General features: G+C 46.4%; 1 protein-coding gene across 1 annotated transcript in view; it reads right to left on the bottom strand.

The window, feature by feature from the left end:
* IRF2 (interferon regulatory factor 2) overlaps positions 1 to 13,670 on the bottom strand; it is a 44,154-nt gene extending 30,484 nt beyond the window's left edge. The window contains exon 1 of the mRNA XM_074588334.1: positions 13,431 to 13,670. The gene's annotated coding sequence lies outside the window, so the exon portion shown is untranslated. The remainder of the gene's footprint in view (positions 1 to 13,430) is intronic.
* Positions 13,671 to 21,729: the final 8,059 nt, after the last annotated feature.

Genomic DNA, 21,729 nt, shown 5'->3' with positions numbered 1-21,729 from the left:
TTCACTCCATAACGTTCAATAAACAGCTTGTTGTCCTCCCTAGTCTCTGCTAAAACATTCTAGTAAGTCTGACTTCTGTTTCTTCCCTGACGGAGAAAACACTTGCGCCATAGAGAAAGTGTAACCTTTGAGAATGAAGAGCTCTTCACTAGAATTATGGCAGCTGTAGACAGAAAGTGAAAGCAACGGCATGGCAGGCATTAAATCTGAGCAGTACAAGAAGTCCTCTTCCCTTCAGTTTCGTTCCCTCTGACGGTGTCTGGGTAACCGAAAAGGCACAAAGGTTATTCCCAAAAACACAAGCTACTCTGTGCCTACAGATGTTCTTTTTAAAATGCGTTTCTATGGAAGTAAAAAAAAAAAAAAAAATCTGAAAAAGCAATTATTCTTTCACCATCACAAAGTACCCAGTCGAAAGATTTGCCAGTATATGAGAGTGTTATTAATGGCTGTGAGAAGGCAAGGTGGGATAAGATACTTTGAGGTGCATTTGTGAAGTATGTCACAGCCTTTCTCCAGAGCTGTGAAAAAACATCTGTTCCCCAGAGGACTTGTGCAGAATATTGCACGGTATCTATTTCTCTTTGCTCTGCAAATACAGAACTGACAGTATTTTTTTAAAAAAAGTTATCTTGTACTGGTGCTTTGCTGATAAACTTTTAAACTATTCCCTTTGTTTGTTAACGCTGATGCAGTTCAGAAAAACATCAATCATCCTGTGTGACCAAACAGATATGCTGAAATGAGACCATACGCTAATTTTAGGATTCAGAGAACTGGGTTCTGTATTTGTCCCTGTGCCAAGACTGTTTCAGGATACATGGAAACATGATCTTATTTTAAGGAACAGTACTTGGAGCAATATTCTGTCCCTTCGCCACAGCTCAGACTCTACCTTCATATAGGATTTTACATATAAAGCCACCTTTTTTTCAACTATTCCACTGTGGATGCCCCTTTCGAAGGTAAATGCGTGTTTAACCATACATACTCTGAGCAAAGCCCTGCTTGGAAGTCAAGCTTGCCAGAGGGATACTTACTTTTCCTGGTTAAGTATCTGCTAGCCTCACCTGCCCAGAAATACTTCAGAAATGTGAGATTGACACTGAAACACAGACAACTGAACAGCACTTCACTCAGCTGCCCCAATTTTGGACACTTGAAATCCCCCTGCCTGGTACATTTCCCATCTGCCAGGAGGAAGAGAATCTCACCACTTACGCTGCAGAAGCAGAATTAACATGCCTTCTTTACAATAACCCCAAATTATGCAAATATCCCTATCTTTTTTGGAACCAACAGCAAAACACGTAATTAAAGTAGGATTAGTAAACGAGGAAAAGTGGGCATTGCTGTTCTCACAGGTGCAAGCGTTAAGGGTTCAAAATAAAATCCTGAAGCTCTTAGTTTTGAAAACATACGAAGCAAAAAAACACAGAAAACCCTGTAAGAGACTTTCTGGATTCATGGATAGTTAGACGGCAAAACCTACCCTCTCTGGTCTTTTAATTGCACGTAACGGTGCCTCTTTTTGTCGCTAAGAATACTCTGCCGGCGATGCCCCGTTGAACAGGGAGGGATGGGGGAAACATCACGACTCTGCTGGCAGATTTACTTATCATTAAGCACCTCTTGCCTTGTGCTCTCTTAAAGCACACCCCATGGCCGTCCGCTCCACAGACCCAGCTCCTGTGTTGACTGTAACTCTTGATCCACACGGTATTTTTCCCGCTCTTTCCTAACACTTTGGTGGCAGCAGCGAAGACTCCCTGAGCACGCTATATCCTTCCTGTCCATCACCAAGAAAAATAATTCACTGTGGGCAGGAAAGGTGGTATCTTATTTGCTCAGGTGCCTGCAGAAAGGAGGAAACTCCATCAGGAGAGACCAGAAAGCCAAGAACTGGAGAGTCGGGAGGGTGGGAGGGCGCAAGTCCTGGGCAGACTGGTGTAAAGGCAGGGCCTGGCCATTAGGAAGAACCTGTACAGGTAACCAATGAGCAATACTTCACCTGCTTGCCTGGGTTCCCAAACCAAACGTGGCAGGGCTACAACAGGACCACGGCTGGTAAGGGGAGAGCTCTGTGGGGTGGTGAAACACCTGGGAGCCCAGGCTGCTGTGCAATGGATTCAAGCTAGCAACAGCTACCCAACTTCCCAAGCCCCTGCTTGGTAGGGGCCAAGTTGCGCCCACCTCAGGAGGTGCAAGGTAGACAGAAGAGGAGGGAAACATTCAGCATGCCCTCCTCTCATGCTGCTCTATCCAAGAAAGACACAAAGGTAGAAGAAGAAAAGTGTGTGTGTCCTCAAGGGACAGAAGGCAAAAACCACCTTAATCAAAGCAACATTCCCTGCAAAAAAAATAAAAAACCCAAACAAAACAAAGGCAGCAAATATCTCAAACATGTATTGAAATCAGCTTTACAGACTGCATGATAAACATGCCCAGGAAAACGTACAATGGGAACTCATACTGTATATAGAGTGTGTTTCATCAGCTCTATAGCATTTCTGTTCCACCCAAAGGGTGTTAACGTGCCCTGGCTGGGATTCAGACATTACACATCAAAACAGACTCTTTCCTTTGGTTTCCATGCAAAGCTTTTTCTCCCTCAGCAGCAAAGACGCGAGCTGCTATTTTGCAGTGATCTCAGGCATCATTAAAGGTAGCCCTTGGCTTTGCAGACGAGAAGTGTGCTGAAGAAAAGCCATCTTATTTTAATACAACAGAACCAGAAGGCTGTTTTTTTTGCTTCTGGACTTAGCTGCAATGAAACAACGCTTCAACCTCTCAATACCTACAATAAAATTTCCCTTGCACTGGCTCCTGTGTTGAACATTATATCATGACACTTGAACAACATGATGTCTGTGGCTGGGCCCATTTACTTCTCTGGCATCGCGGTGACTTACATCTGCTGGGAACTTTGGCCCAGGCTTCTAACAAATAGATTGTTAAAGATCATCTCCGCAGCACCCCTGCCACGACAATCATTTGCACACATATGAACGCCTGCAAGTCTGGTGACAATACAGAATGACTGCTGGAGTGAAGATGGAGATGCCAGATTCTGGTGGCGTCAGGATGACAATGCAAGTGACGGTCAACACTATGTGATTACAGAAAACTCTTCCCCTGCCACCTCCTCCAGGAGTCTCAAATGCAGCCATAAATTTTATCAGATTTATTTCCTCCTTAAGCTTTGTTTAAAGTCTGATGATTGCTCAAGACTTGTCTTCAGGATCTGGGATGTCTAACTATTTTTCCCCCAAAAGCTGCCCAGAAGAGAGACGGTGGTGACTTTTCAGTAGTAGAGTTGTACTTCACTCACACAAGTTTGGGAAGGGCTTGTTTACAACAAGAAAATTGCTGGCATGGTTGTTAGGGAATAATGAATTCCTCGGGTTGGGGAGCAGTTATCCCCCAGTAAATCAATTTTATTCCAGAATTAAGTGCTTACACACGCCTCCGATCCTGAATACCCACGTGTAATAGCTGCTGCTGCTTAGCTGTGTCAGTCAGTATCCACGGAAGCCAACCCCAGTGTGTTCTTGAAAGCTGTCAAAAACTCAGCATTTGACACCTGATTCATAAAGAATTTTCCAGCCTGGTGGAAACTAGAAGGCTACTAAGGCTCAAACAATTATCAAGAATCACTTCTTTCATCATAGTGATGCAACTCAACAGCATTTTTTGAAGTGCCTCCATGGCTCTGTTAGACCAAGGCATTCTTATGTGCTCCGTGACCAGGTTTACAGGAGACATCCCTAAAACTTTTAACAAGCACAACATGTTTCCTACGTGTGTCCCTCTGAAAGCAGTGGAAAATCACAGATGCAAGTACCTGCAAGATCAGGATCTGAAACTGTAAAAATACTTTCTAAAGCCGGGGCAGACCTCATCTCTGTGTCCTGTCTAGCATTCTTCTGCCTAGTGCTTTATAGGGCGCTATATAAAAGAGAAGCAGCCATCACAGAACAAAAGTCCTTAATCTCAGTGTTCCCACACTGGTGGCTTGCGAGGCTCAGGCAGGACTGCAGAGAAGACAACGACATTTTAGAGGCACTCAAGAGAGGCAGAAAAATTATTCCAGATAGCTACCACTGAGAAATGTCTTCAAGGAAGGGCTTTCACATTCACCGGCCATGACCTGCACCTGATGTAATCCACCTTGCTCGGACTGGGCTTGTTTCTCACAGCTACCTTTGTTTGTATAACATACTGTTCTGCAACACACAGCAAAAACTATTTGCACACTACACTAAAGTGCGATTTAATATTTGCTTAAAGCTTTCGTTTTATTGTCTGGGCAAGGGCAGTTTCTGCCACTGAAGTTAATAGCTAACCCACACCTACACTTTTGCTGCCCAAACTCCTAATCGCTCGCGCAGCACCCAGAACTGAGAGCAAAAGACAAAAACTACCTCTGCTTAACCTCACAGCGAGCGCCAAAACCAGCCCTTTCAAGAAAGCAGCTTCTCCTTTACTTGCAAGAGAAGGTATTAAAGAAAAGTATGCGCTATTTCGGATTTGTAAAAAACACTCTGCCGCTTACTGAGACATTTGCTTTACAGACAGACCACAGCAAGGCAGAGACTTGGGGGCTGGGATCCTCTGAATCATCCACACTGCGAGCTGGAAACATGTCTGTCACATGCACTTATTTACGGTTACAAAAATAGCACCATGAAAGAAGCAGATGTGTTGAGCACAAAAAATAAATTGAATTAGTTATTACAGAGATACTGCTTGACACTGGAGAATTTAACAGAGAAATGTCTTTCTTTTGTGCATACACTTTAAAGGCTTGTGCTTAAAGAGTGCTAAGTATTAAATGCTTAATACTGACGCTTGTTGAAACGGTATGATGTAATTCTCCAATTTATCAAAATGCTACTCTTTCCACTGCCACCGGACACACAGGAACTTCTTAACTCATTTTCATGTTGAGATATGAATAGTTAATAGGATCGGTTACAAAATGTGCTCCTAATTTAAAGTTTTTGTGTTCACCACAGACCAACAGCAATGAGCCAGCCTCAATTTCTGATCTGCAGCAGCTATTTCTATCTTGCAAGTTTCCTAAAATACTGCTGAGCTAGAGTGAGATTACTGAACTCATCTTCATTTCTCATCTAAGCCGGAAAAATATTACTAAATTAAACAAAGCTAGTCTTCATCACCTTCCCTCATCAATCTCAAATCTCCAGAACAGTTTTATCATCCAAAGAATTTGGTTCTGATATGCTCGAATGCAATGTTTGCAAATGTGTGAGAAGTAGACCTCTGGCACTGAAGTCTTTCATTTCACGCCAGTACAGCTTCAGCAGAGCAGCGATTGCCCAAACTTCTCCTCAACACCTAACCAACGTTTTGGTCGACATAGCCTAGGAGCACGCATCTGTATGTATGAGAAGGACATTAATTCGAGATTCCACAGCCACCCAATGTTTGTCCATCTTTTCACCAATTCACCACCTAGTTCTCAAGGTCAAAAAGGACTTTCTAGCTGCTGACTGATCTGTGGAAATGGAGCGAAACCATTTGCAGTCATTTCATGTCATCAGCAAAGCCGACATCAGATAACATCTTTTGGTTACTGCTGATCTGACCCAGATCTAAGTGGATGACCCCAAAGGTGGGGAGAGCAAAAGAAAAAGCCCACCACATTTTATACTGGATCCTATTAGCAATTCACATCTCAGCATGCATAAATTTTTCAAGCGCGCCCACCCGCTGAATGACTCGCTTTCATCACGCTGGATGTCATCACCTCCACTGGCCTTTCTGTGCACGCTTGCCACAGCATTTCAAAACGTTACTTCCGTGACTGATGAAGACGTCGCTTCCCGAACTGCGGGGCCATCACCCAGACCACCGGCTCGGAAAAGCGGTACCAGGACAAACCAGGGAGAGCAACTCCTACTCCCTACCGTGTAGTCTGCTAAAGGAGTACTGTTATGCAGAAGTCAAATTCACCAGCGGATTAAATAAATAATAAAACTGAAATAATTTCTCAAGTTCAGCTCTCGTGCTTCTTTGCTCTGTGTTTATTCTTTCATTTTTGCCAACTGGGAAATGAAAACCGATGGAGTCGGTTTCACTTTTGTTTATATTTGGTTTCAATTTTATCCTCAAGTTTTGCTTTCATCTTTTTCACCTAACACTGTTGGGATTTCAGATCCTGCTGGAATGCTTTCAGTAATTTAAAAACATTAGTCTCCTATCCCGCCTTTTTTCCTACTGTGGAATTATTTTTATCTTAGATAAACTTTATAAAATGCTGTCACAATTTTGGAATGCATTTGGGGGTAGGGGATATTTGACTTTGTTTTTACAAATTTATGCGCTACATCCAATTCAAGTCAGTAGTTTAGTATTTTCCACTGGATTCATCTCCCAGTTGCATATTAAACACAGTTACATGATTCAATGAAACACCTTAAAAGAGCAGCCAGTGCACCAAATGCACAAAAGCCCCCACCGTGCACCAAACACATGTTACATACAGGCATGAAATACACATAAAGACTTAAACTTACTGCTACTGAAACTTATTAAAGAACTAGGGCATTATCATGCTTAGATCAAGCTGTAAGAGGTTTGCCTGTAATGCTGTCAAGTGATGTCCAACACCAGCAGGAATATTACAGGACAGACTTTGTCGTCTGTGCACTCACCAAGCTCAAGTCACATATACCCCCCTGTACACAGCAAAAAGCAGAACTTAACCATACGTTCAGACCTTCTCAAAACCGTAAGCAATACTTCCTTCTTTTGTGCTATATTGACGTTAAGCATGTAGGTCTTTGAATTAAAAAGTACTTAAAATAATTTTACAGCAAAAGGGAAACGGTTACACAACATGCACTGTTACATGCAGTTCAAACTAAAGGACAAATAGAAATACTTTTGCTTTAGCCGCAGCTCAACTCCATTCCTAACAACAGATATGCTGGGGGCTACAAACCAAACCTGTGCAGGTTACCTGAAAAACTATCAAACCGCAATCTATCTGCTCTACTCAAGAATATGGAAATTACTACTTCCAAGCTCATCTCGAAAGCTAACAACCTATATAGCAACAACTGCACGTTAAAATCATTTAAAGTTAGAATTTAGTTCTGTACCTTGGGTGAAACAACATGCCACATGCAGGCAGATTTGCTCCTGGATGCCTGTGTCCGAGCTGCAACATGACACAAGGTCCTCGTGCTAAAGGCTGCGGTAGGTTTTTGCAATCTGCCCCCAAGCAAACAAAGGGGTCAGAAGATTTCCAATATACACAAAGCCGGGCTTGCAGCATATTACACATTAAGAAACCAAACATTACTTTACTGCTTACAACTTCTTTCTTTTCTCCCTAGCTCATTCAAAAAACCAGTAATTTTTTCATCAGCTTCCAAGAAATTGAAAACATATCCGGCACTAACTGGAAGAGCGAGTTTTAAAACTGTTTTACATTCTATCAATAAGAAATGTGTGCTGTACAATGTATTAATTATGCTACATACAAAACATCTAATTATATATTTTTATATATATGTAGATCTGTATGTGTGCATATATATATGCGGACATTAAACTCTTAACTGTTAACACGCATTCTCTTCCCCTAACTGTTAATAACTGTTAATTGCTGATTCCAAGTTTTCTGACTGGCTATCTTAATCTATTTTAATCTTAACACAAGAGTTCACACATGGTCAATTCAAGGAAGAACCTTCCTACGGTTCCAACAAAACTTCTGAAGAAAAAAACCAAGGGGAAAATATTTAATTACACCGAAGGATTTTTTTCTGTAATGTTATTCATACATGAGGAATATGCAACTCAATAAACCCGTTCCTCTCATTCTCTGTACCCAGAATCTTTTGGGCTTGCTTATTTGTTGTTTTGCTTTTGCACTTGTGATCTCAAAGGACAAACCAGAAAATGTTTTACACTAATTACAGTTTATAGCACCGCAAGCTATAATAAAACTTCTGTAAACACTACCTTATGGTTTATGCCCTCAATATCACAATCATTGTAGGCCTTTGAAGAGTTTCAAAAGGGCAATCTTTACAAACGAGCCACGGAGATAAGTAAGAGCAACACGTGATTAGTTTTACTTCTTTACCTACAAATGGACCGTGACTTTCAGTGCAAGATCCACAAAATATAAATTGAGGTTCTAAGCCTGCAAACATCAGAGGAATTCTGTGGGGGTACCACTCCTACGCAATGTTAAACGCACCCAGGATGCACTTAACTGGACCATAACTTGTGTCAGGTTAACAGGTCCAGGGGTAACAAGCACAGATTAAACAAGATCATCATAGAAACATTTTTTTGCTGGAAGTTTCGTAAGATCTTATGCCACAAGATTCACATAACAAAGGACAACACATGGTCTTGCTTCGCTATGTTATCTGCAAGTGGACCGTAGCTTATGTTTCTCCACGGAGAAGGTTTCTGTTTGCAGTTTCCAGCAATAATTTTTGACCAGCATCACCAGTAATTTGTGGGCAGTCAGTGCCCAAAATTTGATACTGAACTGTTCTGACTGCTAAGCTGCACAGCAAGTTTCTCTTCCACAGGCCGCCTAATCACTTGTGAACCCAGGTAAACTCCTGACACACACACGCAGTGGCCCCACGAACACCACCATTTCTGCCACTGCAGGACAAGCACCTCCTTTTGTTTTGAAACTGCCTCCCATTTGCTTTATTTGGGTCACAATTATCTTATCTGTACTATTACCTATTCACTTTCTTCATGACGCTAACGACTTTAAAGAACATCCCCACATCCTCTTCAGTCACTTCTTTTCCAAGCAACTTACTCTTTCACAAAAGCTCTTTCATACCCTTGATCGTCTTTGATGCCCTTCTCTGTAGCTCATCAACTTTCACTACATCCTACTCTTTGAGACAGGGGAACAAAAATTGTAAACCCTATTCAGGAGAGCAGGGCAACATGAAATTATAGTGGCATGACGGTGTTTTCTATTTCTATTTTTACTCCTTCCTAATAATTCCAAACCTGCCTTCTCCTTTCTTAGCCACTTCTGGGCACAGAGCTTATTTTTTTGCTGCATTATCTGTGTTGTATGATTTTTTTCCTGAGTAAAAAGTCTGTTCAAACTTCATGCTTATGTACAGAAAATGAAGATTGCATTCCCTTCCCTTTGTGTTACACTCACATTGGTCTGTACTGAATTTCATTTGCAAACTTACATCTGGACTTTCAACATAAGATCCTTCTGCAGTCTTTGCGGTTCAGCCTTCGGGATTTTCATGCTCTGAATGAGTTAATACAACCAGCAAACTTGTCACATCACCACCTACCCCTTCCTCCATCACTTGGATGGCACCTTCTGATGGATGGCACGGACTCTGGGCAGACTCTGGAGGGGAACAACTGGCCACCTCCTTTCATTGAGCAAACTGATCATGACTACATGCCCCGAAGCAATCTGATCCCGCTTTGAAACTGGCCCTGCTTTAAGAAGGGCTCTATCAACCAGATCTTAACAATAGCTCAGCAATGGCCTTTAGAGAACACCAGGAGACTGGTGACGCACAACTCCTCCTTTACAAAAGTCAGGCCTAGTCTTTGTCAATGTATCACATTTATACCCGTGTTCATTAATCCCATTCACTAATCCCTGGCAAACAAACAAGCAAACAAAAAATTACCACCCGGGAGTTCTCAGCCTCCCCAGAAACCTTGAAAAACAGACAGCTCATTTGTCACCTTCCATTCCTGGAGCACCAAGGCAGACCTGCGCAACAAGTGCCACACAACAGGCAATGCGTCAGCAATTTCATACTTTAAGTTCCTTCAGAACTCTTCAACAAGTATCACCTCCTGCCATCTACTTCATCCTTCTCAATGGTTCGTTCCGATAAGGTCTCTTACAGACGCTTCAGTCTGGGAGAAATCCTCCAACATGCTCACTCCTTAAATAAAGAAAAAGCCTCCTGCAAGGGCATCTCCTTACACTCTTCCTCAGTGAAGCAAGGCTTGAAACATTTGTTTCACTCTTCTGCTATGACTTTATCTTCCTTGGGCACTCCTTCTACGCGTGGATCACTTATCAGCAGGTTTCCTGCTTTTGATACATTTCAAAGAGGATTTACCAACTGTTTGTATGCTTTTAGCAACTTATTCCATGACTCTCTTTGGCCTACCTTATTGTGTTTAACACAGACTTTATGTTATTTCCCACCTTTCCCATTTGGAGACAAAGCTGTAACTTATGAAAGATGTTTTTTTACTTCTGCTGAGCTCCTCTTACTTTGCTTGTCAGTCTGCTCAGCTTTTTTGGCATTTCTGACAGATGCCATGCAATTGCTCTGAGCCTTCACTATAGCATCTTTGAAGAATTACATGCCACCTGCAAGTATTTTACAGTGTTGGCTGCCTCACGCCTTTTTATTCATTTTTTTCCCTTGCATTATGAAGATTTACTTTGGAAAATTAAACACTGCCACAACATCCCTTGGCTTTATTGTTCCTGAAGCAACATTCAGTCCAAGTACATTATGATCACTGTCATGTCATAGCTGGCTTTTTTAAAGTAAAATTCTTACTTAATTCTTGCTGGCCAGAACCTTGTCCAGAGTTGCTACCCACAGGGCACCCGTACAAGCCACACCTGCAAAGCAGGGGGTGTCTGTCATCTAAAAAGTTAGTAGCTGGGCAAATTTCATGTCGGAGCATGACATAATCTACGTGGGGCAACTGAAGCCTCCCATTATCATCGTATTTCCTGCTTTTGTAGCTTCTCTACTCGTCCTTAATACATGACAGTCGTTGTCAACATCTTGGTAGGGCAGGCAGTCCCACAGCCCTAATCCCTACTCCTCCTATACGGGCCTAGAACGTCAGTTCCTGAGATCTTCTGTTACTTCCCAAAACAGTTATTTCCTCTTTAATAAGAGGTATCCCACTTCATGCACGTGCAAGCCACTCTGTCCTCTATGCCATCTGTAGTCTCTCTCTACAGTATGCGAGCTTCCAAAAAATTGCTGATACTCCAAGTATTGTACCATGGAGACGTTTTAATAGCAGTTTTAATACCATGGGGATGATGCTCTTCTTCAAGACAAGATGTGTCATGGCAAATTTTACATTCTTCATCTGTCAGCTTTTCCCCACCGCTTTTTTTTTTAAATCCTATTAACATATACAGAATATACATAAATAAATACATGTTTTAATTTAAGGTATACATACGCTGGCTGCAAATTTATTTACATAAAGGCTATTCTTCTAATGTAGACTCTTTCTATTCCAAAAATATTTCCATTTCCTCTTGAATCTGAGCTCCTTTTTTTCCTGCATCATTTTCTCAACTGTGCACTAAGACTCTGCCTCTCTCTAACTCCACCTGGTCCCACATATCAAAGACCTCCACCCAATGGAGACTGGGGGTCTTTAACCCTATTTCTCAACAGCCTGTATGTTACTTCTCATACCGCTTATCTACCCCTTTCCATGTTAACGTGGCCTATGAGGAACAGCTCTTCGAGAGAGACTCACTTGACATCGTCTTGTCACTTTTGTAGTCAGCAAGCAAGCAGGTGGCACCGCAAAGGTATGTGTCAAATATAATGGCTGACCACTCTGCTGACCATCTGGGATCACAGGGACACCACCGGGGTCAGCAGATGACACCTCACCATGCTGGTACCCAGCTGAAGAATCGTCAAAGCAATACTGTGTCAAAGGAGTCGGCGCTCAGACCTTCCACCGCCATTTACCAGGGAAAAGGAATCGCTGCACACAAGGTGCATGGGAAGTAAATTCCTCTGGGAGACATTACCAACAGGGGCCGGAGGAGGACACTGATGTCTCCGAAGGGGCTGGTGGCATGGAAAGACTGCGATTCAGACGGAAACCATCTGCCTCACAGATCAATTCTGCTACTTTTATAATTATGTCACCGTTTCCGTATTAGGATGAATTTAAACGTTGCTTCTCCACTCAACTCTCTTTTTATGGTACTAACGCGGGCATTCTGCAAAGGTTATTATATGCAAACCCTTTGAGACTTAAATAAAATAACTATAAACTTAAACATGCCATATTTCACCTCCAGAAACTGAGGGTGTAGTTTACAACTGCTCCTACATTCACGAGACTGCCGTCTGCAAGATCTCAGCATGGTGAACGGGGCTATAAACGAGAACCACCACTAACAGGGAGCAAAGTTCTGCGCTCCCAAATCGCTTTATCTGAGCTCCCTGCCTAAATAAACAAGCCTCAAAACACTCTGCTGTGTAGAATCATAGAAGAGGTGCTCTCACAAAGCAAAATGGGAATTAAAGACTGAAATATCTCAGGGAACCTGGGCTGAGGGATCAGAGTCTTGCAACTTTCACCCCAGACGTTGTGAGGAGCTCGGAATTTGACCCTCGGACACAAACAAACCGCCCCCCACCCCCCCGGTTCCTCAGCCTCCTCCGTGGGAAGGCGTCCAGACCTCGGCCCTCCACTCCCCGGAGCGGCCCTGCCAACTGCCACGCAACGACACCGTACCCACAAGAAGGGGAAAAAAAAAAAAAAAAAAATTAAAAAAAAAGAGGTTATTCCCGCAAAAAAAAGCACCCCAAAACACAGAAGGCAGAGCGCGGTTTGTGTGTTGGGTGTTCAAACGGCGCACTTGCTATCGCTGGATCCACTGAGGTCATACAGTAGGGGGGGAAGAAAACAACGTACATGGTTGTTTTCCAGAGGTGTGTTTACTTCGAGGTCTGGAGAGGGCGGCGGAAAGGCCTGCTGCTGCTGGGGCTGCAGGGGAGCGAGGAAGCACCACCGCCCATGGCCGGCCCCGCCATGGCCTGCCCCGCCGCCGCTCCCGGGACTTCCTCCTTCCGCCGCTCCCGCAGGAGCCCCCCCCTCAGGCCCCGCTCCATCTTGTGGCGCCCACCCCTCCTGCCTCCGCGCCCCCACACGGGGACAGAGCACCCCCCTCCACACTGACAGCCCTCCCCGGCCGCCATAGGCGGGGGGTATCCCTTCACACATCCCTCCCCGGCCGCCCTAGGGGGGGGTCTCCTCACATCCCTCCCCGGCCGCCATGGCGGGGGGGGGGGGGGGGGACGGGACGGGACGGGGAGAGGCGGGAAGGCGCCGCCCCGCCGCTTGTGTAACGGACCGCCCCGGCCCCCCCCTCACGGCGAGACCCCCGCCCGCAGCCCCTCCGCCGTCCCCCCCCCCCCTCCGGGCCTGACGGCTGCCGGTATCTCCGGTGAGAACGGGGCCGGGGGGGGGGGGGGGAGTCGCCAGCGCCGCGCCCCGGCCCTCCCGACCCACCGCCCCCGCCTTTGTCTGCCCGGGGGAGGGGGGGAGGCGGGGACCCCCCTCCCCGCATCTCCCCCGCCCTATTTTTAAAATAAATATTAAAAAAAAAAATAACAATAAAAATATGAAATTACCTTGGCGGCGCGTTTCCGCGGCCCTTATATAATTCCTCAAGGTTACCGGCGTTGCCAGGGGACGCGGGATGGAAAATGAAAACCGGCGCTGAATAATCGCGGGAGCAAAACGGAAAGTTCCCGGCCGCCGCCCGGGCGGAGGAAGGCCCGGACCGAAAGCAAAACAAGGGGGAGGAAGCGGCGAGGCCGCCCGGCGGCGCTTGGAAATCCCCCCGCCTCTCCGCCGGGCCGGGCCGGGCCGGGCAGGGCCGGGCGGCGGGGGCGGGAGCGGGCGGGCGGGCGCTGCGCCCCTCACCGCCGCCGCGGGGCACGGCACCGGGACACCCCGGCGGGCACGGGGCGAGGGCTTCAAACGAAAAGAGGGAAGATTCAGGCTAGGTATAAGGAAGAAATTCTTTAGGCTGAGGGTGGTGAGGCACCGTCCCAGGCTGCCCAGAGAAGCTGTGGCTGCCCCATCCCTGGAGGGGTTCAAGGCCAGGCTGGACGGGGCTTGGAGCAACCTGGGCTGGTGGGAGGTGTCCCTGCCCAGGGCAGGGGGTTGGAACTGGGTGATCTTCAAGGACCCTTCCAACCCGAACTATTCTATGGTTCCATGATTCTATGATCCCTTACACTCAAATGCCAACTCAGCACCTTTTCAGCTGCATTACAGCAGCATTCCCCAAGACGGTTTCCCCATAAATATGCCCCATCGAGACCTCGGCAGCCCCATCGACACACCAGTAATGATGGCAAATTCTGGGAACAGATGACGTAAAATCTAGATGGCCTTTAAAGGTCCCTTCCAACCCAAACCACTCTGTGGTTCTGTGAACCCAGCAAGCCGCTGGGCCTACTTCAAGAGAGAGCGCTTGGATTTCGTCAGGTTTTGCAAACTGCCATTGGTCGTGAAGTCCACGTAGAGACGAAGGGTATTCTGCAGAATTTAGATAATCACGATGCAAACTACAGCATATAAAAGTGACTGAGGAGATGTTGCAATATGTCATTTCTAGCCTAGCCCATAGATCTCCCTGCTGAGAAGGATTTGGTTACTGGTTGATGAGAAGCTCAACATGAGCCGGCAATGTGCGCTCACAGCCCATGAAGGCCACCCACATTCTGGGCTGCATCCCCAGCAGCGTGGGCAGCAGGGCGAGGGGGGGATTCTGCCCCTCTGCTCCGCTCTGGGGAGACCCCCCCTGCAGTGCTGCCTCCAGCTCTGGGGCACCAACAGCAGAAGGACACGGAGCTGTTGGAGTGGGGCCAGAGGAGGCCCCGGAGATGCTGGGAGGGCTGGAGCCCCTCTGCTGTGAGGACAGGCTGAGAGAGCTGGGGGGGTTCAGCCTGGAGAAGAGAAGGCTCCGGGGAGACCTTAGAGCCCCTTCCAGTCCCTAAAGGGGCTCCAGGAAAGCTGGGGAGGGACTCTGGATCAGGGAGGGGAGCCATAGGATGGGGAGTAACAGTTTTAAACTGGAAGAGGGAAGATTTAGATGAGATATTAGGAAGAAATTCTTTCCTATGAGGGTGGTGAATCAGCGGCCCAGGTTGCCCAGAGAAGCTGTGGCTGCCCCATCCCTGGAGGGGTTCAAGGCCAGGTTGGACGGGGCTTGGAGCAACCTGGTCTGGTGGGAGATGTCCCTGCCCAGGGCAGGGGGGTTGGAACTAAGTGATCTTTAAGGTCCCCTCCAACCCAAACCATTCTATGATTCCTAGCCTTGCCCATAGATGATGAAGGAAGGGCCCCAAGCACTGGGGGACTGATGTAGATACGAAATGTAGTCATCACGAATGGTTGTGTATCGAGAGAGGTGTGTACACATCTCTCACACGCATGCATATCTGTATGTGTGCTATATGTATGTACGTACATATATTCAAGTAACAAGGGGTATAGCTACCTGTGCAGTCAGGTAATGCACAGCCATCAGCGGTGGGAGGAATGCCAGGACAGGAGTTGTGCAGGGGGTGGCACGGGGGGGATGGTTAAGGAGAGGTCTGCTCTCCAGTGGGATGGCAAACCGAGAGGGAGGTGTTCCCCAGGTGCCGGGTGCTGTGAGGACCCTCTGCAGTGGCAGCCCTGGACATGCAGAGGACACTGAGCGACGGGGTGGGGAGTCCACCCTTGTGGGTGACGAGTCCTCCTGTTTTGGAAAGTGCTCTCCTTGCACTAAGGAGAACATAATCACAGAATGATTGAGGTTGGAAGGGAGACATGGGTGTCAGGAATCCAACGTCTCCCAAAAAACGCTGGGGCCTATCAGGTGGCTGTTGTCCACGTGTGCACCAGGCAAGTAGGAAAGAGCAAGGGAGCGATTTTGGGAGCAAGGCAGGATGGAAAAATCAAGCATTTCCTCCAAAACTTCTCCAGAAGCACTAACAGCAGGATGGAGAGGTCCACACAGATGGGGAGGGACACAGATCCCTGGAGCAGCTGCAAAGGAGCCACAAGGAACGGTCATATTCACATGGGAGGTACTCCCAGATACTTCCAGAAGAAAAGCGACCAGGCGACCTGATTTCCATGAAGCCACAGTGGAATGAGGATGAGGGACTTGGAACGCCTGGCTTTGAATTGGCATGTTGAGTGAATCGATGTGTGTGGAGAGGAGACGGTCAGCAGGACACGGTAGTGACAGGACACAGCTCGTATAGGAGGGTCGGACCAGGCTGTGGCTGGTGGGGAAGGTGCCATACGCTCCGTGCCAAAAGCAGGAGTCAAACCAGCAACTAAAGCTGAATTTTTATAGATTTAAGGTCTGACTAGGAAAACGATAGTATCAAGATAGTATTAATGACTGTTTGACCAGGATGGAGGTGGTTACTTTTCCAGATGTGATTAGAGAGCAGTAAAATGATTGAAAGCGAGAAATTTCTAACCAGCTTGTTCTCACTCAGAAATAAGATCCTGCAGTCATAGTAACTGCACAGAAGGATTGGTTCGGCGCTCGGAAGATGCCACAAAGCTGGTGGGACGTGCCAGGATGGAGCGCAATGGAGAGCACGGGGAGGGCTGCAGCATGCCTGCCTCCGGCAGCTCTGGCCCGCGTGTAAGAAAAATGGCAAAAATCCAGAGAAGAGCAACAAATATGACTAAAAATATGGAGTGACCTCAATGTTAGAGTGATTCAAGGATTTGAGTGACCAGGATTATTTAGGATGGAGAAGTGATAACCAACAGAAAACAGTCAGATGAGAGAGAATGCACAATCATGAGTGGAGAAGGGTAGGGATGGATTATTTGCTTCCTTTTCTAATATAAGAACTAGAGAGCATCAAGTGAAACTAGCAGGTGGCAGATTTAAAGTGAACCAAGGGAGGTGGGTCTTCACCCAGCAGGTAATTAAACAGTGAGACATCCTGCTTTGAGGTGCCAGAAGTTCATGGAGGGTGAAAAAAAGCACCCATATGCATTCACAGAAGAAAAAAATACCCAAAACCATGAGGTGCTATTCAAGGTAAAGACACCAACTGTGCCTCAAGCAGCCCCCTGTGCCATGAATTTCCAGGGGTTAGAAGCTGTTTGGAGGATGCCTTGGAAAAGGCCTGAGTGGAGATGGCTGCAGATGGCTCCGGATGGGGAAGGTGCCCCACCACCCCTCCCTCCGAGCAAAGGGAAGAGCGGCTGGGGCTGGATTTTGCAATGCTGGATGGCTGCTGTCATTTCTAGTATGCGCTTTTAATTTGTTTTACAGAATGAGCCAGCTGCGAAAACTGTTGTTCATGTATCAGCAGATATTGGGGGGGGGGGGGAAATGCTTACCACCCTATTAATTATTTAACATCGCGCTTGGAGGGCTTCTTATTCACAAAGCGGCAACGCCGTGAATTACATTAATTGCTTTTGGTCAAATAAAACACAGTTGGCTTCCTTGAGAAACACTGGCCAAACCATCGAGCGGAATTTGCAGCTGGCTCGTGCCATTCCTTCCCACCGCCGCCGGCTGATCTCAACGGGGCACGCTCAAGGATCTCGACAGGGCGCATTCGAGGCTTTAACAATGGCATTTCACGTCTTCTAGCAACACGAGTTTGTGGGATATACCAGAAGTTAAATCTTCTGTGGTGATTCTTTTTTTTTTTTTTGATGTTGAAAGGTAATGGGAATGGGCAGGTTTTGTTTTCTAAACTTAACTTTCAGCGGTGACTCATTCCCTCCGAAAAGAGACTTTTACCTCTCGTGACTTTGCTGTTTCAGTAAGACCTGGCAGCTTTAAAATCAGAAAATTTAACCCGGAAGCATCAAATATCCACAGCTTTTTCTCTGCAGAATTGCCAAAGTTTGCAACTTACTCTTTTATTCACCTTCCTTAGGGATCCGGCTACCGGAATCAGTTATTTCCATTAGCATCCTGCCTCTCCTTCACAAAAGATTCACTGTTCTGGCCTGGCCTTCATCCTTGTGAGAAAAAAACTTGAAAATGGGAATCCTTTAAGTTCCAGAAGTTAAATAAGCCATCCGGCTTATTTTTAAAGTTTAATAATATCTTTGAGAAGTTTAATAATATTTATGACATTTTCTCCTTTTGTTGTTGTTGCTGTTGAGGGGCTTCACGCTGCTTTTACGCGGAGCTGACTCTTCCATCATTTTGGTGCTTGAAACCCCCGTCACAGGCATCGTGACTTTTTATCTATAGAATTATAGAATTTTTAATTGTGATGCACAGTGAAATTTATTTTCAATTTTCATTTGTCCTGCGAAAAACATTCTGATGCTGATGTAATCTGCAGCACTGATATTTTTAGATACTATGCAGTAATGGCACCTTTCTTATAAAAAAAGACAAACCCCAAACAAAACACGAGATATCTGATTATAGTTAAGAATTTAAAGTATTTGCATATTACTGTAACACAAGTAATCACCCAAAGTATAACGGAAAAAATGTTGCCTAACACTTTAGCAACTTGCAATTAATTTCTCCTTTGAAATCAGTTTTATTCATTGGAGGGGAGGTTTTTTGTTTGCTTTACTTTCTGTTTATACAGATTATTATGTAAATATTATGTAAATAAAAGGACTGTCTGGTCTTTGGTGTTTCACAGAACCATAGAATGGTTTGGGTTGGAAGGGACCGTCAAGACCATCTAGTTCCAACCCCCTGCCCTGGGCAGGGACACCTCCCACCAGACCAGGTTGCTCCAAGCCCCGTCCAGCCTGGCCTTGAACCCCTCCAGGGATGGGGCAGCCACAGCTTCTCTGGGCAGCCTGGGCCAGGGGCTCACCACCCTCACAAGAAAGAACTTCTTCCTAAGCTCTTATTAAATTAATATAAACTAAAGCTTGTTGCTGCTCTGTTGCTTTTGCTGTGACCCCAGCCTTGGCGTGGGAAGGGGGACAGGCAGGGTGGTGGCCATCAGGAAGCGTCTGCAGACCATCGTAGGTGGAGCCCCGGAGGTACAGCTGGGTCTCTTCTTCATTTCCAAACATCTGGGGGGGAAAAACTAACTCACTTAAGTCCCAATTGAGAAAATATGCCCTTAAATGCAAGGACATGAGCAATTCCCCTAGAGTTCAGAGAGAGTTTTCAACACGCCTGACATGTGCAAGCAGGAGCGTGGTTGGGGAGAGCCTCCCAGCTCACCCTCTTTGCCTTCATTTTGCCCAGGTTCCTTAATTCAACCTTCTTTTGGTCTTTCCTTCTTTCCTTTCCCCCTCTAACAGCTGCAGGGTGATGTGTAGCTTGCTGAGGTTGCTTCCATGGGATGTGGACCCCTGCCCCTTCCTGGTGGGGCTCAGCCGTGTCATCTCAGGGGACAGAAGCATGGCCTGAAGGCCTTCTGCCCATGAAGAGGGAATTTCCTTCACGCATTTTAGAGCAAATCCGTCCATGAGATAATTGTCTTCAGTTGGGTTACGTCAGCGGGGAGACCTACCCTTGAGAGGCTTAACAGGGTGTCTAAATTAGCGAGTACTTCTCAGCTCTCATATTCCAGCTGTGCTGATTGCTAAGAATTTAGATGGTGGGAGTGTTGCTTTGTTTTTCTGCATAATAATTAAAGTAATAATTACAGAGAACTGTTCCAACATGGAAAAAAACTATTTGCTCAGACCATTCTCTGAACAGTAACTTCTCTAGCCAGCAAAATAAAACTTTTCCACCGCAACTCAAAGCCTCTTACGCCTTCAGTGAAGGCAAGTGTCCTCATTAAGGTGCTGCTTTATCCAGCCCTCAGCGAATAAAATAATAACCCACGACAGACATTTTTTTCAACTAAGGAATTTTTGTACTTTCCCGATGGTCTGGCTGCAGCCGGGTGCTCCAGGAGGACAGGTACATGGGGAGAGCCTGTCTTCTGAGCCACCACCATATATACGATGGAGAAGAACCCCATCAAGGGCTGGAGTGCCTGTTCTTTTTACTTGTCACGGCTTTTATTTGGCCGCAGTCCTTCAGCCCCTCGCTCAGCCAGCGCAGCAGCTGCACGCCGTTCCTTTTCTTTAGCAGGAGAGAAGAGAGAAGGAACAAGGAACTTGCTTAACCACCGGCATCGTGCGACGGTTCTAGTTACTCACGTCTCTTGGCCCTCGCAGCAGGTTTTAGGGAGGAAAGCAGCCCTTTAAAAACACGTACAGCGTCTTGACATTTCAGGGCTGGAGTGGAGCTTGGCAGAGAAAACCTGGAGAGGAGCCAGGCTGCTTCAGCAGATCCTACCTGAAAGTGATCCTGCTTAGCCCTGCTTTAATACAGCGTTTTGCTGAAGTGGAAGCTTTTATGGCAGCTTTCCCAGTGAAACTGAGGTAGAATAAAAAGATAAGTGATATATCGCCTATTGGCTTGACAAAGCAGAACAAGTACTTTTTCTTCTGGATAATAATGAGATATTAAGAGCTTTGCTTCAGACCATGTGTAAACACAGGCTTTGATTTATTAATTCAAAACTTATTTATTATTAAAATCAGGTCAATTCTCTTTGTTGAGGGGGAAGGGACTTTTTTCTCTTTTCACTTTCTGTTTGTAGTGGTTTTTCACATATAAAGAAGCCTTTCCACGGACACTCATCGCAGAAATGCTCACCAGGCGCATTCCCCCATCAATCACCCTCTGAAGCAGATGATGTTCTTCCGCAAATCCTGCCAAGGTCCCATGGCTTAGGTGGGGAGAAAGGTCCCAACCTGTGGTAGGGGTGCTTTCCTCCCTTCTGGACCTGGCGGACAGGAGGACAGAGAGACCTGACTCACCTGTGGGACCTTCCCTGGGCAGATGCTCCCACGTGGGTGAACCAGCATCCCACCTCCCATGGTCCATGCCATGTGCTGGGCAATGGGGGTCGGTAGGGACCATTGCCCAGCTCAGGAGGTGCTGGTATGTGGCCACCTCACCAACCCCCTCGAGGTGCTGGTAAGGGGGTCCCCTGCTCAGGAGATCTCCTGCTGGCAAAACAGGCGGTGCCCTGTGTGCCCCCCTGCCCGTCTGACCCTGGAGCAACCTCCAATGCTACGTGTCTGGGGGGTTACTTAAATATAGCTGCAGCCTTTCCTCTTTGGTGCACTCCCCAGCTCACCGCCTGGGCTACAGCCCAGTGTGACTCCAAAAAAACAAACGAACAAAAAAAAGAGCCAATTATAAACATTTAATTTAAGGCTCTTCTACTTTACGTTAAGACGGTCACAGCAAGTTACAAATCTATTTCCAACTCAGCACCCCCTATAAAGCTTTTGCTCTTTTGCCTTTCCTAATCAGTGTTTAATTATTAACAGCAGAGTAATTTTTGGATAACAAGTCCCGTCTGCTAACTGCCTGCCTGCATTTGGCCTGGCAACACCGATCTTCTCCAGAGAGCTTCTCCATAGCCTCTGCGCGCCCAACTGACCCTCCTCCCAAAGCAAGAGCAGATGCGGCTTCTCCTGAATGCAGGCAACGAGCTGAACTGAGCTCCTCTGTTGCACCTTTGGTGGTGGCCCCTTGAGTCCAGCAAGTTCGTTTTCTGAAAGGCAGCAGCTGGCCCTGCTGAGCTGTTTCTGGAGCACAGCTCGCCCGTGACTCATCTCTCCTGCAGCCCATCTCGCTGCACTTCTCTTCTGACGACTCATTTCTGTCCCTCTGGCCGTTGCCCCGCTCTCAGGTTTGCTAAGCCCCACACGGCCGAGGAGGGATCATCACTGTCAGAAGCTGCACAAGAAACCTTTCATGGCATTGTAAAAGCCAACATCAATTTTAAGTCATCTGTTCCCAGAATTTGCCATCATGACTGTGGTGTCGATGGGGCTACCGGGGTATTGGTGGGGCATACTTACAGGGAAACCATCTTGGGGAATGCTGCTGTAACGCGGATGAAAAGGTGCTGAGTTGGCATTTGAGTGTAAGGGATCATAGAA

The sequence above is a fragment of the Larus michahellis genome, chromosome 5, assembly GCF_964199755.1.
Source record: "Larus michahellis chromosome 5, bLarMic1.1, whole genome shotgun sequence".
NCBI classification, from domain to species: domain Eukaryota; kingdom Metazoa; phylum Chordata; class Aves; order Charadriiformes; family Laridae; genus Larus; species Larus michahellis.
This window is presented reverse-complemented; position numbering and strand designations above follow the sequence as displayed.